This window comes from Loxodonta africana, chromosome 3 (genome assembly GCF_030014295.1).
Source record: "Loxodonta africana isolate mLoxAfr1 chromosome 3, mLoxAfr1.hap2, whole genome shotgun sequence".
NCBI lineage: Eukaryota > Metazoa > Chordata > Mammalia > Proboscidea > Elephantidae > Loxodonta > Loxodonta africana.
The window spans coordinates 197,270,282-197,284,931 of record NC_087344.1 but is presented as its reverse complement, the minus strand read 5'-3'; the positions used below and the strand labels follow the sequence as shown (position 1 = coordinate 197,284,931).

Here is a 14,650-nt window from a genome sequence, read left to right as displayed (position 1 = left end):
TTGCTACAACAGAGAGGAATAAATTTGTGAAGGGAGCCCCAGCATCCTTGAAAACTACTGTGATTGCTATTTTATAAGTCAGATTGGACAGTAGGAACTCTCCTAACTGAATTAAGACACCTAGCTACAATGGGGCCAGCTGGACCCTGCGGTGGTAGGGGCCGAGTGGCGGCATCCAATCAACAAAGTGGGTGTGGTTACCATGATGGACAGCAGAGTCAAGGCAGTAATCAGAGTAGTCTGACCTGTATGGACTTATGGCATTGGCTACTTAATCATGGTGTCCCTAGAAGTGAAATAGATGGGAAATCTACTATACATTTACTTGATCTGCACAAGCAGAAGAATTCTAGGTCAGGCAAATGACAGTCTAACTCAAATTACCAGAACAGAGAGTCACCGCCACTCCATCAGTTCCCAGGCTTGAGTGAGTTTACAGATCCACAACCACTTGAATGAAGGGGAGGCTGGGTCTCTTTGAGGAAGGACCCCATTACACCTTCAAAAATTTGTACTGTTAATTTTTCTTCCAGCCTTCCCCAAAGGGATCTATGGCCTTTTCTGAGAGTAACTGATCACTGGAGCAAAAGGAAATGATCAGAGCTTTCGGGGATTACTGGATAACGGCTCTGAACTGACACTAGCTCCAGAAGACCCAAAATGTCACTGGCCCAACAGTCAGAGTTGGAGGTGTATGGACGTCAAGTTATTAATGGAGTCTTAGCTCAGGTTCGAAGCACAGCAGGTCCAGTGGGTCCCCCAACCCATCCTGTAGTGATTTCCCCAGCTCCAGAATGCATGATTGGAATAGATATACCCAGCATCTGGCAGAACTTCCACATTGGATCCCTGAGAAGTTGTGTAAGGGCTACAATGGTAGGAAGAGCCAAGCAGAAGCTGTTAGAACTGCCCCACCTAGGAAAACAGTAAACCAAAAGAAACACTACATTCCTGAAGGGATTGCAGAGATTAGTGCCACCATCAAGGATTCAAAAGATGCAGGGGTGGTGATTCCCACCACATCTCCACTCAACTCACCTATCTGACCTTTGCAAGAAATAGATGGATTTTGGAGAATGACAGTAGATTATCGTAAACTTAACCAGGTGGTTACTCAAACTGCAGCTGCTGTTCCAGATGTGGTTTCATTGCTTGAGCAAATTAGTACATCTCCTGGTACCTGGTACGTCGCTATTGATCTGGCCAGTGCCTTTTTCTCTATGCCAGTTTTGAAGGAACACCAGAAGCACTGTGACTTCAGCTGGCAAGCTCAGCAATACACCTTTACTGTCCTACCTAAGAGATATATTAACTTCCTAGTCCTCTGTCATAATTAAGTCTGCGTGAACCTTGACAGTCTTTACTTCCACAATACATCACATTGGTCCATTACACTGATGCCATCATGCTGATTGGACCTAGTAAGGAAGAAGTGTCAATGACTCTGGACCTACTGGTAAGACATTTGTGTGCTAGAGGGTGAGAAATTAATTTAATAAAAATTCAGGCACCTCCCACCTCAGTGAAATTTCTAGGGGCTCAGTGGTGTGGGGCATGTCAAGATATTCCTTGTACAACTAAGCAGACCCATAACAAAAGAAGAGATTGAAAAGGTAATTTAAAAAACTCCCAACAAAAAAAAGCCCTGGCCCGTGTGGCTTCACTGCAGAGTTCTACCAAACTTTTAGAGAAGAGTTAATACTACACTACTACTAAAAGTATTTCAGAGCATAGAAAAGGATGGAATACTCCCAAACTCATTCTATGAAGCCAGCATATCCCTGATACAAAAGCCAGGTAAAGACATCACAAAAAAAGAAAATTACAGACCTATATCCCTCATGAGTAGAAAAAAAAAAAAAATACAGATGCAAAAATCCACAACAAAATTCTAGCCCATAGAATTCAACAACATATCAAAAAAATAATTCACCATGACCAAGTGGGATTCATACCAGGTATGCAGGGATGGTTCAACATTAGAAAAATGATCAATGTAATCCATCATATAAATAAAAGACAAGAATCACATGATTTTATCAATCGATGCTGAAAAGGCATTTGACAACGTGCAACACAGATTTATGAAAAAAACTCTCAGCAAAATAGGAATAGGAGGAAAATTCCTCAACATAATAAGGGGCATTTATACAAAGCCAACAGCCAACATCATCCTAAATGGAGAGAGTCTGAAAGCATTCCCCTTTGGGATCAGGAACCAGGCAAGGATGCCCTTTATTGCCACTTTTATTCAACATTGTGCTGGAGGTCCTAGCCAGAGTAATGAGGCAAGATAAGGAAATAAAAGGCATCCAGATTGGTAAGGAAGAAGTAAAAGTATCTCTGTTTGCAGATGACATGATCTTATACACAGAAAACTCTAAGGAATCTTCTGAAACTAACAGAAGAGTTCAGCAGAGTATCAGGATACAAGATAAACATACAAAAATCGGCTGGATTCCTCCACACCAACAAAAAGAACATCGAGGAGGAAATCACCAAATCAATACCATTTACAGTAACCCCCCAAAAGATAAAATACTTAGGAATAAATCTATTAAGAAAACATTCTGCATCCCACTTTGGAGAGTGGCGTCTGGGGTCTTAAATGCTAGCAAGCATACCCACAGTTAGTAAGCAAAGATGCCAAACTGTTGCTTTCTAAAATGTTAAAAAATAAAATTATCCAGAAAAGCTTTAAAATTTCCCTGAGGTTTTTCCCAACTCTTGCTATTATCTGTGACATTCAAAAGCATAGAAATACAGAATACATACTGAACTAAGAGTTGATAACCAATAAACAGAAAATATGGCCCCAACTTACTTCTTCGATCTTATCTTGTATAATATTCCCTGAATTCTAATGAACTCAAATGATTTCTTTCCTTTTACACCACATTCTTTCCTGTATTCTTGACTTTGCAAAAGTTCCCTGTATCGAGAAGGCCCTTTATTCCGGGCTGTGAACACCTTTTCACCTTACATGCCTTAGCTCTTAAATTTTGTCTTTGAAGGCTGTCTTGATCATCTCTCTCCCCATTCCAAATCTCAAGTCCAAGGTAGGCAATGTTCTTAAAGTCTCCTATCACATTCAAAAAGTCAACCAAAATATAATGGAAATTATATTAGACAAAAGCACAGAATCATAGAGCAGGAGGAGACCTCAGAGATTGTGTAAACCAGGCCTTCATTTTTTCAAAAATCAGGCCCAGCTGGGATTTAGATTCAACTTTGTCAACCACAATTTTATTCTAATATACCAACAATACCCAAATCAAAATAAGTATGTATAAAATGACCAAGAAAAATGGCAATGGGGCCTTTAAAACGGAAAATAAACTTCACTCATGGAAGATAGTTTATCAAATTGCTAAGAGTGCTTACCTGTGTTGGTTTCTGGGATGTCCCTAATAAAAAGAAATATCCAACAACAACTTAACAAACATAATTACCTATCAAGCTATATGTGTCTAAAAAAAACTGTTGCCCCTCTCCTTATATATACTCCTGTTTTTCCTTCTTTGCTGCGTGATCAGGAAGCATACTATCTTTAACATTACTCCAAATCATGTCAGATCAGAATGCGAAATATACTGGGGAAAAGCATCATCATAGATAATCTTTATAGTCTCTGGTTTATGTGAATGACAAATACGTAAATATAAGAAAGCAAGAACTTTAGAGACAGTTGTAAACAAAGGTGAGTTGAGATTCTGTGGCATCCATTTAGAAAACATTGTTTCAATACTACTGACAGGACCCTAAAAATGTAGCTGAATGAACAAGTCTAACAGATACATTAAAATGTTAAAATTGAAGTCACACTGGCGATTGATAATAATCTTACATATTAGTAATTATCCTTGTCTGTTCAAGTCATGAAGAGTGGGCATTGTCTTAGGAATCTGTGAATTTATTATCTCCACGGCTCCTAAGGCCCCACCTTGCTCATGAATAGAATTGTTAGATGATCTTTGTTCACAAAGATAAAATAAATGCATTACTCTAGTGTGAGCAGACGATCAAAGGATGATCTAAGTATGATTTGATGACAACTCTCAGAGTAAAAAACTTCTATAGAAAATAAAAATCACACCAAAATAAAACGGTAAGCTAAAATTATAGTAGTTTTAAACCACTAAACATCAGATAAGTCTGTAACTTAGTTGTTAACTATTTATAAACGACCCAAAAGCAAGTCTAAATCTGGAAACAAAAAACAGCTGCTGATTGCTACCCACATCAGTATTTCCAAAACTATGGCTCAATTAAGACATAATTAAGTATGCTGAAGGAAAAATGAAGAAAATGTCCTGGTCATTCAAGATGAACTGGCTTTAAAAATGACTTCATGTAAGTATATATATATACTTCACATATATGACAAGCAGGAAAACCTGTTTTATATTAAGTAAGAATAACATTTGTTGGTTAATAAGATGGAAGAATAAAGAGTTGACATAGTGCTCTTTCTACTGTAATTTTATACTAGACATCATAAGAATGTTACAAAGAGTGTACACCAACAGTATTCTCAAACATTGGTTAATAATTCATTAATACTAATCGTGAGTGCAAAAACATGAAGAGAGAGAGCTTTATGAACAAATTAACAGATAATAAATCCTCAGGATATGTTCATCAACGGACCAGTTCAATTGAGGGTTTAATGAAATAATACAACTTCTTGACATTACTGTCCCAATAAGAGATCAAGATTGTACCTGAGAAGAAATGTTGAATCAGCCATTAATCTGACAGTGCTTCTTACTGAAGATACTAACCCCCACCTCATAAGCCTCATTATAATGGCTACGAGGTCTCTCTTCACGCCATCTGTTAATTATCATTAAAATATTATTATAAAAATTTAAGAACTAATTTTGAAGTAAATTTAGAAATCAGTGAAGTTTCAAAGAGATTAAACAACATAATTAAGGGAATAGCTGTATTCTGGCATCTATTTACAAAAAGGAATACTACTGTTCTTCCTGTATAAACATACGGTTAAAATATCCAAATTAATTTTAAAGATTAAGCATAACACTACTATGCTAAATCTCGAATATATTTTCTAGGAATAACTTTTAAATTAAACATTTTAAAATAAATTTAAATGATTTCTGAGGTAGATACAGAAATGATAAAAGGAATATGAGTAATATAATATTTCTGACCATGCCAGATTAATTCCGATAGCCACAGCTTTTAACAAAGTTTTCATTTTTCAAATTTGGCATCAATTTTTACATTTTTATTTATGTATTTTTTATTGTACTTTAGATGTAGGTTGACAGAGCAAACTAGTTTCTCATTAAACAATATACATGTTGTTTTGTGACACTGGTTACCAAGCCCACAGCATGTCAACATTCTCCCCTTCTTGACCTTGGGTTCCCCATTACCAGCTTTCCTGTCCCTCCTGCCTTCTCGTCCTTGCCCGTGGGCTAGTGTGCCCATTTAGTCTTGTTTTGTTTTATGGGCCTGTCTAATCACTGGCTGAAGAATGAACCTCAGTAGTGACTTCATTACTGAGCCAAAAGGGTATCCGGTGGCTAAATTTTCCATTTTCTTATATAGCTGAAGATCATTAGTTTTACATAAAACTTTTGCAGAATGTACATGTCTTAGTTAATGCATAAGTTTATGCTTCTATGTGTGTACTTGCAAAGCAAACAATTAGCAAATACTTTAAAATTAAGGAGATGGTCTTTTAATAAACTATAATTATTTGCTCGATTTAATTAAGCTACTCTGACTTCATTTATTGCCAATACCCTTGAATTTCTTTATGAAGGTCTGAATTTCATATTATTATGCTTTCATAAAATCCCAGGCTCATTCAACACTTTCATACATAATATAAAAACATTAATAAAATATATATATATATCATAGTCATAAGATTTAAGTTCAAAATTATTTTCTTTCTAAAAATATAAACAGAAATTATGTTTATAAGTAACATTTTCTTTCTTCCTACCATTGTTTTGTTGTTAAACTTCTTATAATACAGTGCAATGATGTAGAATCAAAAAACAAAAAATTATATTTGACTTACTGGCTTCTTATTGAAAATATCGACCCCCAGCTCATGAGGTTCATAAAAATGGCTAAGTGGTATCTTTCTGTGTCAGCTGTTTGTTAATTATTTAGAAAAAAGAGTTGAGTATTACGCCTCTGCAGAACAGCAACCATATAGTCTGTCAAATTTCTTCTAAGAGAAGTATAGGGAGTGAGCTGTAGTTAATGGGTGTATGTAAGTAATGGGTTCAATAATTCTAGCATAAAACATAGAAAAATAGCAGGGAAATTTTTCACCAATATACGAGAGGCAGAGGAGTAAGTACTGGAGTCTTAAGTTCACTATATTTATTCTATTTATGAAATAATTTTCAACCAGAATGTTTTAAGTCTTTATATTTATTACCAAACAATAGGGAAGATGAAAGGAGAATTGATGCATTTGACTTATGGTGCTGGCAAAGAATATTGTCTATACAATAGATGGTCAGAAGAACAAGTCAGTCTTGGAAGAAGTACAGCCAGAGTGCTCCTTGGAAAAGCGAGGATGGTGAGACTTCGTCTCACGCACTTTGGACAAGCTATCAAGTGGGACAAGTCCCTGCAGAAGGACATCATGCTTGGTAAGGTAGAGGGTCATCAAAACAGAGGAAGACCCTCAATGAGATGGATTGATACAGTGGCTCCAACAGTGGGCTCAAACACAGCAATGATTGTGAGGATGGCGCAGGACAAGGTGGTGTTTCATTCTATTGTACACAGGGTCACTAGGTCTAAAAATGGCATGGCGGAGGTGTCTGACCTCCCCTAACTTCACAAGGAGAAGGAGTATCAAGATTAAAAATCCAAGGGTGTTTCCTATGAGGTGGAGGTCAGACATGCCTCTTTTCTTCGCCATCTTTACCAATTCTGACACCAAATGTCCCTCCCACTGCACTTTCTACTTCTCTGCTGAGTTCAATAATTTATTTTACTGGCCACACAGAATTCACAGTTATGGGGTTTTTTAGAGAAGTAACAGGTTATAATTCATGTTACAATAAACTTAGTTCTTCAATCAGGACAGCCTCTTCTCTGCTGTGCCTGTAGGCATGCCTGTCTCTGTCCTACTAGCCTTTGCCCTACTCAGGCAAATGTTACAAGGCTCTTCTAGTTCTGCTGGTAAGTGCCCAGAGGCATTCCCCACTAAACCAGAGGTCTTAACCACTGTGCCACCAATATCCATATTACATTCAATTAAACACATAATCCTAAACATAACCCTTTTTAAAACACTCCAGTTGCATCTTCTCCACCCCTTGACTATCTTCCCACTTACATGCATATGGCCTTGGGCCCTGACTAGGTGGAACCAGAAGACCCTGGCCCCCTATTAATCATCCCATTTAACCAGCATGGCCCTTGCTGCAAGTCACTTCAGATGCAGCTTTTCTCCCCTCAACTGCAACGTAATTTTCCCTTCAGCCATTACAGGTAACAACAACCAAAGTAATCATCTAAATATCAAAAGTTTCACTTTCCAAGCCCCTCTGTTCTTTCTCTTACAAAGTCCCATGCTTTCATGAATCTGGAGCCACTGCAAAGAATCCCACTTCTGACGCCAACTGTAAAAATGGCATGGGCATGATGTCCTCTAACTTCACGAGGGTTAAGAAGAATCAAGAACAGCCCAAGGCTGATTCCTACTAGGTAGAGATCAGACATGCCTCCTCTCTCCACCATCTTTACCAATTCTAACACCAACTCTCCCTCCCACGGCACTCTACTCTGCCAGCAAGTCTTCTGCCCAAAGGCCCTCAGCTTTCTTGCTCCATGGGCTAGGAAGCCCACAGAAGCGCCCGGAGGCACCCTACTCTGCCAGCAATCCTCCTGCCCAAAGGCCCTCACCTTTCTTGCTCTGTGGGCTCTTGCCTGCTGTTTATCTGTCACTGCTTCTCGCCGTCTTTAGTGTTGAAGCTCTCTCTCTGTCTCAGTCTCCTGGTTCCAGGAGCTTCTCAGTGCAGAAATCCAGGGTTTAGAGGACATGCTCTGCTCCTGTCTCTTCTTTCTTGGTGGTGGTGAGATCCTCTTCCTGCTCTGGAATTGCCGCTCTTTTAAACCTAGCAGAATGGCAAAACTGACCAATCCCCTTGGCGAACCACAATTACCTAATTTGCATAGCCCCACCCAGTGGGTGGGAGTTACAAGGCCATAGTGAGAAAGGCCACACAAAAGCAATCCACTACACTGCACTATGAGTTAGAACCAACTCAATGGCACCTAACAACAACAACCAAATAAAACTTAATAAAGCTAAGAGAATTCCTGAAGTAGCTAAGAAATGATTTAACTTTTAAATACAGAGAGGTAAAGCATTATGCTCATGATCATAGGGACTCAGCTTTAAAACGCATGTTTCAGGTTTTTTCACTCTTTGATCTACTAGGCTATTTCTCTTTAACTCTTGGTTAGAAAAATGGTGATAGAGAATTACTGATGCTCTTAATGGAATAAGAGAGTTGTTTTCAAATGGGCTTGTGAAGCGTGAGGATTCAGTACAGATGTTTGGAATAACTTGCAGCTGTTGCAGGGTGAATAGGCTTAATGAAATCACTGGGAATATTGAGGGAGGACTGCCTGAAGTACTTGAAAGCATTTACATTATTGAGATATGAAAAAAAAATGTATAATTAGAAGCCAGAAAATACTGAAAAGCTTAACTGGCCTTTGTTTCATACTGAGTCAGATTTTCAGAAGTCTCTTATCATTGGACACACTTGCACTTACCCACAGACAAGCTCAGTTGTAGCAAACTGCCTCAATTACCATATGTCGTATAAGAAGAGGTAGAAATAATTTTCTTTTGTTTGATCCAGTTTTGGTCTAGTTCAATTTAATTCAAAATACTTTTCTAAACTTACTGTATATAAAACACCATAAGGGATAAAACGGCAAATAAAAATTCCTCACTGTTCTCAAGAAATTTATAATCTAATAAAGATAATGATACATATACATAAAAACAATACAAAGAATGCAATAAGTAGTATATAGAAGTATTAGCGGAATTTAATGGAATCATGGGAATTGAATCTAGCGCTCAAACGCGGCTCTTTGAGAAGCAGCCTGACTTTGCCTGGAGGAACGTTTAGGCACCAGAAGTACACTATTCTTTTCATCCAGGTAAAAACACTAGCTGCGACGTGATGGATGTAATTAAAGCCACTGAGTTGAACATGTAAAAAGTGCTGGAATGGCAAATGCTTTGTTTTACGTATATATATGCTTACTATAATAAATAAAATTAAAGTTAAAAAAATAGGGACTGGGTAAATGTCTCAATTTTCATAATAGGATGAAAACCTACCATCTATTCAGTTTCTAAAGCATACAGTTGTTATTGTTGTTGGATGCCTTAGCAATACAGAATAGTAGTACTTCAGGATCTCACCAAAAGCCTGGATAAGAAACATAATATTTAGAAGGCTTGTTTAAGGGGTATGCTAGCCTTCCAATTCTTCAGGGAGTCTAAATTCCCAGATCAAGGTGGACTTTCAGAAGGCTTAGGTCACGTAGTTCAGACTATCTTTGAATGGCTTTTACTGAATTGTACTTTATGGACCAGATGATAAATCCAGTAAAATTTTACTAAAAGTGAAAAAGTCTATACTTAATGCTCTATACCAGGCAGACCATTTACTTACCTAAAGATTATGTAAAGAAATCAGAAGCACAATCTCTAAATTTATATGTTAAATGTAACTTTATTTTCTTCATAAAAAATGTCCCTTAATAACTAACCCGCCCCCCCCAAAAAAAAGAAAGAACCCAGGAGCTTCAACACCTCTAGTTCCATATCCACCAGAGAAAGAGTTTTTCTACAGCACCAGTGATGCTGTTTGTTTTGGAGGACTGTGCTACTGGAGTAATGTAGGAGGTTTTATACCACTATAGGAGGTTTTGGCTCAGCTCCAAGACTCATCCCAGTTATCCTAGAAATCTTAGCTCTAGAGCAGTGCTGTGTAATAGAAATGTAACGTGAGCCATATATGCAAACCACATACGCAACTTAACATTCTGTGGTGGTGTTTGTTGTTGTCAAGTGCCGTCAAGTCGGTTTCAACTCACAGCAACCCTATATGTACCATAAAAAGAAACACTGGCAGGTATTGCGCCATCCTCACAATCGTTATGCTTGAGCCCATTCTTGCAGCCACCATGTCAATCCATCTCATTGAGGGTCCTCCTCTTCTTTGCTGACCCTCCACTTTACCAAGCATGATGCCCTTCTCCGGGGACTGATCCCTCCTGATCTCGCCATCCTTGCTTCTAAGGAGCATTCTGGTGGTACTTCTTCCAAGACAGATTTGTTCGTCCTTTTGGCAGTCCACGGTATATTCAATATTCTTCTCCAACATCACAATTCAAAGGCTTCAATTCTTCTTTAGTCTTCCTTATTCATTGTCCAGCTTTCAAATGCTTATGATGCAATTGAAAATACCATGGCTTAGGTCAGGTGCACCTTAGTTTTCAAGGTGACATCTTTGCTTTTCAACACTTTAAAGAGGTCCTTTGCAGCAGATTTGCCAAATGCAATGCGTCTTTTGATTTCTTGATTGCTGCTTCCATGGCTGTTGATTGTGGATCCAAGTAAAACAAAATCCTTGGCAACTTCAATCTTTTCTTCATTTATCATGATGTTGCTCATTGGTCCAGTTGTGAAGATTTTTGTTTTCTATATGTTGAGGTGTAATTCATACTGAAGGCTGTGGTCTTTGATCTTCATTAGTAAGTGCTTCAAATCTTCTTCACATTCAGCAAGCAAAGTTGTGTCATCTGCATAATGCAAGTTGTGAATAAGTCTTCCTCCAATCCTGATGCCCCGTTCTTCATTTAGTCCAGCTTCTCAGATTATCTGCTCAGCATACAGACTGAATAGGAATGGTGAAAGAATACAACCCTGACACACACCTTTTCTGACTTTAAACCACACAGTATCCCTTTGTTCTGTCGGAACAACTGCCTCTTGACCTACGTACAGGTTCCTCATGAGCACAATTAAGTATTCTGGAATTCCCATTCTTTGCAATGTTATCCATAATTTGTTATGATCCACACAGTCGAACGCCTTTGCATAGTCAATAAAACACAGGTAAACATCCTTCTGGTATTCTCTGCTTTCAGCCGGGATCCATCTGACGTCAGCAATGATATCCCTGGCTACATGTCCTCTTCTGAATCTGGCCTGAATTTCTGGCAGTTCCCTGTCAATATACTGCTGTAGCCACTTTTGAATGATCTTTGGCAAAATTTTGCTTGCATGTGATACTAATGATATTGTCCGATAATTTCCACATTCAGTCAGATCACCTTTCATAGGCATAAATATGGATCTCTTCCAGTCAGTTGGCCAGGAAGCTGTCTTCCAAATTTCTTGGCATAGATGAATAAGCACTTCCAGCGCCGCGTTCGTTTGTTGAAACACCTCAGTTGATATTCCATCAATTCCTGAAGCCTTGTTTTCCGCCAGTGCCTTCAGAGCAGCTTGGACTTCTTCCTTTAGTACCATCGGTTCCTGATCATATGCTACCTCTTGAAATGGTTGAACGTTGACTACTTCTTTTTAGTATAATGACTCCGTGTATTGCTTCCATCTTCTTTTGATGCTTTCTGCGTCATTTAATAATTTCCCCATAGAATCCTTCACTATTGCAACTTGAGGCTTGAATATTTTCTTCAGTTCTTTCAGCTTGAGAAATGCCGAGCGTGTTCTTCCCTGTTGGTTTTCTATCTCTAGCTCTTTGCACATCATTATAATACTTTACTTTGTCTTCTCAAGCCGACCATTGAAATCTTCTGTTCAGTTCTTTTACTTCATCATTTCTTCTTTTTGATTTAGTTGCTTGATGTTCGTGAGCAAGTTGCAGAGTCTCCTTTGACATCCATCTTGGTCTTTTCTTTCTTTCTTGTCTTTTCAATGACCTCTTGGTTTCTTCATGAATGACGTCCTTGATGTCATTCTACAACTCATCTAGTCTTCGGTCATTAGTGTTCAACGCGTCATATCTATTCTTGAGATGGTCTCTAAATTCAGGTGGGATATACTTACGGTTTTATTTTAGCTCTTGTGGACTTGCTCTGATTTTCTTCAGTTTGAACTTGAACTTGCATATAAGCAATCGATGGTCTGTTCCATAACTGGCCCCTGCCCTTGTTCCAGCTGATGATATTGAGCTTTTCCATTATCTCTTCCCACAGGTATAGTCGACTTTAATGACGTAGATGGAGTAAAGCTTTCAGGACCTTCATCTGCTGATGTGGCATGACTCAAAATGAGAAGAAACAGCTGCAAACATCTAATAATAATCACGATCTGGGATGTATGAAATATGAATCTAGGAAAACTGGAAATCATGAAAAATGAAATGGAATGCATACACATTGATATCTTAGGCATTAGTGAGCTGAAATGGACTAGTATTGGCCATTTTGAATTGGACAATCAAATAGTCTACTATGCCAGGAATGACAACTTGAAGAGGAATGGTGTTGCATTCATCATCAAAAACAACATTTCAAGATCTATCCTCAAGTACAATGCTGTCAGGGACAGGATAATATCCATAGGCCTACAAGGAAGACCGGTTAATATGACTATTATTCAAATTTACGCACCAACCACTAAGGCCGAAGATGAAGAAACTGAAGATTTTTATCAGCTTCTGGCAGTCTGAAACTGATCGAACGTGCAACCAGGATGCATTGATAATTACTGGTGATTGGAATGCAAAAGTTGGAAACAAAGACGAAGGACTGGTAGTTGGAAAATATGGCCTTGGTGATAGAAATAATGCAGGAGATCGAATGACAGAATTTTGCAAGACCAATGACTTCTTCATTGCAAATACCTTTTTAACCAACATCAACGGCGACTATACACATGGACATGACCAGATGGAATACACAGGAATCAAATCAATATTTTGTAGTATACACAATAAAAAGGTAAGAAGAAACAGGTGAAATTAACTTTAATAATACATTTTATTTAACCCAATATTTTCAAAATATTATCCATTCAACATAATCAACATAAAGATTACTCACATATTTAACTTCTTTTTCATAGTAAGTATTCAAAATCTAGTGTGTATTTTACGCTGACAGCACATCTCAATTCCGACTAGCTACATTCACGGAGCTCTAGAGCATAAACTTTTGTTTGGAAATTATCCTTTCAGGCTTCCTCCACAACAGAAAACTACAGCTCCTCTGTGGCCCCCCTTTATTTTATAGGTTATTAGGAAGAGCACCCATCAGTAATAGTTCTTTGGTGGTGGAGGTTGGGGTGGGGGGCTGGTCAGGAGAGTATGTATTCCTTAAATCCAGATATTCAAAGTGAAATAAACCAATGCTTGTCCTACACCTCTCCAGCCCTGACCTGACCATCTTCAAATGGTCCAAAAGCACCATCCTCCAAATGAAATGACACTGCCGATGGTACAGAACACCTTCTCGGATGGATATGGAACTGGACACATTGAAGCTACTGGGTTGTTTTTTTTTCCTTAAGGGACATTTTTCATGAAGAAAATAAAGTTACGTTTAACATATAAATTTAGAGACTGTGTTTCTGATTTCTTTATATAATCTTTAATTAAGTAAAAATCTTACCACTCATTCTGGTTTAGAAACATTTCAGCTTCTCTTAAATTTCACAGAATAAAATAATATACCCCTTCGAGGGGATGGTATGTTAATTTTAATTTCTAGAACCCTTTTTCATCATAATTTAATTTACTGATAAATTAATAGGTAGTGTAGTGAAAAAAGCCCTAGCCTGAAATGGAAGATGATTTGACTTCTAGTCTGTCACAAACAAGTTGTCTGATGCTATATAACTCTCTGGGTTTAAATTTCTTCATCTATAAAATAAGGGATTGAAAGTGTATCTCTAAATCCTATAATCTAACTTGGAAACAATATATTCAAAATGCTTTAGACTTAATTTTAAGCAAACATTGTTATTTCCAATGTACTACTGTAAAACTTTGTAAAAGAGATTAGAGACAAAGCTAAAATAAATGGCCAAATTGGGGAAGCCACCTAATTCTCTTGATTCTAGGTTGAATTCCCCTTCACCAGCTCTTGCTAGCTTACACCAATAAGTAAAAATAACATTTGATATTTTCTATGTGAGAGAATTCATTAAATCCAGTTTATAGTGAAACATTTTAAATTTGGATGGCTGCCATCAAGCCCCACTGATAAAATTCTGCTCACTCACTTTTAAGAACTTGAAGACTCATGGAAATAAAAACACATTGCTGTCAAGTCGATTCTGACTCATAGCAACCCTATAGGACAGAGTACAACTGCCCCATAGGGTTTCCATGGAGCAACTGGTAGATTTGAACTGCTGACCTTTTGGTTAGCAGCCAAAAGCTTAACCACTGTACCACCAGGGGTCCTCATCAAAATGACGCAAAGAAAAAACATATACAAATGTATACTTGTCTTACACAGAGCACTCATTATTACTGATGAAAACACAAATCATAAAACACACATATATACATGTACATATACATATCCTGCAGCTCACAGATAATTTCAATTCAAGGTGGAAAGATACACATATATGTTG

General features: G+C 37.8%; 2 protein-coding genes across 2 annotated transcripts in view; both read right to left on the bottom strand.

The window, feature by feature from the left end:
* ATF6 (activating transcription factor 6) overlaps positions 1–14,650 on the bottom strand; it is a 261,968-nt gene that overhangs the window by 83,985 nt on the left and 163,333 nt on the right. The gene's annotated exons all lie outside the window — the stretch shown is intronic.
* Positions 1–14,650, bottom strand: part of LOC135230825 (proteasome activator complex subunit 3-like) — a 72,504-nt gene that overhangs the window by 13,603 nt on the left and 44,251 nt on the right. Inside the window, exon 1 of the mRNA XM_064282877.1 lies at positions 1–14,650. This exon is cut by the window's left edge and continues 13,603 nt beyond it; it is cut by the window's right edge and continues 44,251 nt beyond it. The gene's annotated coding sequence lies outside the window, so the exon portion shown is untranslated.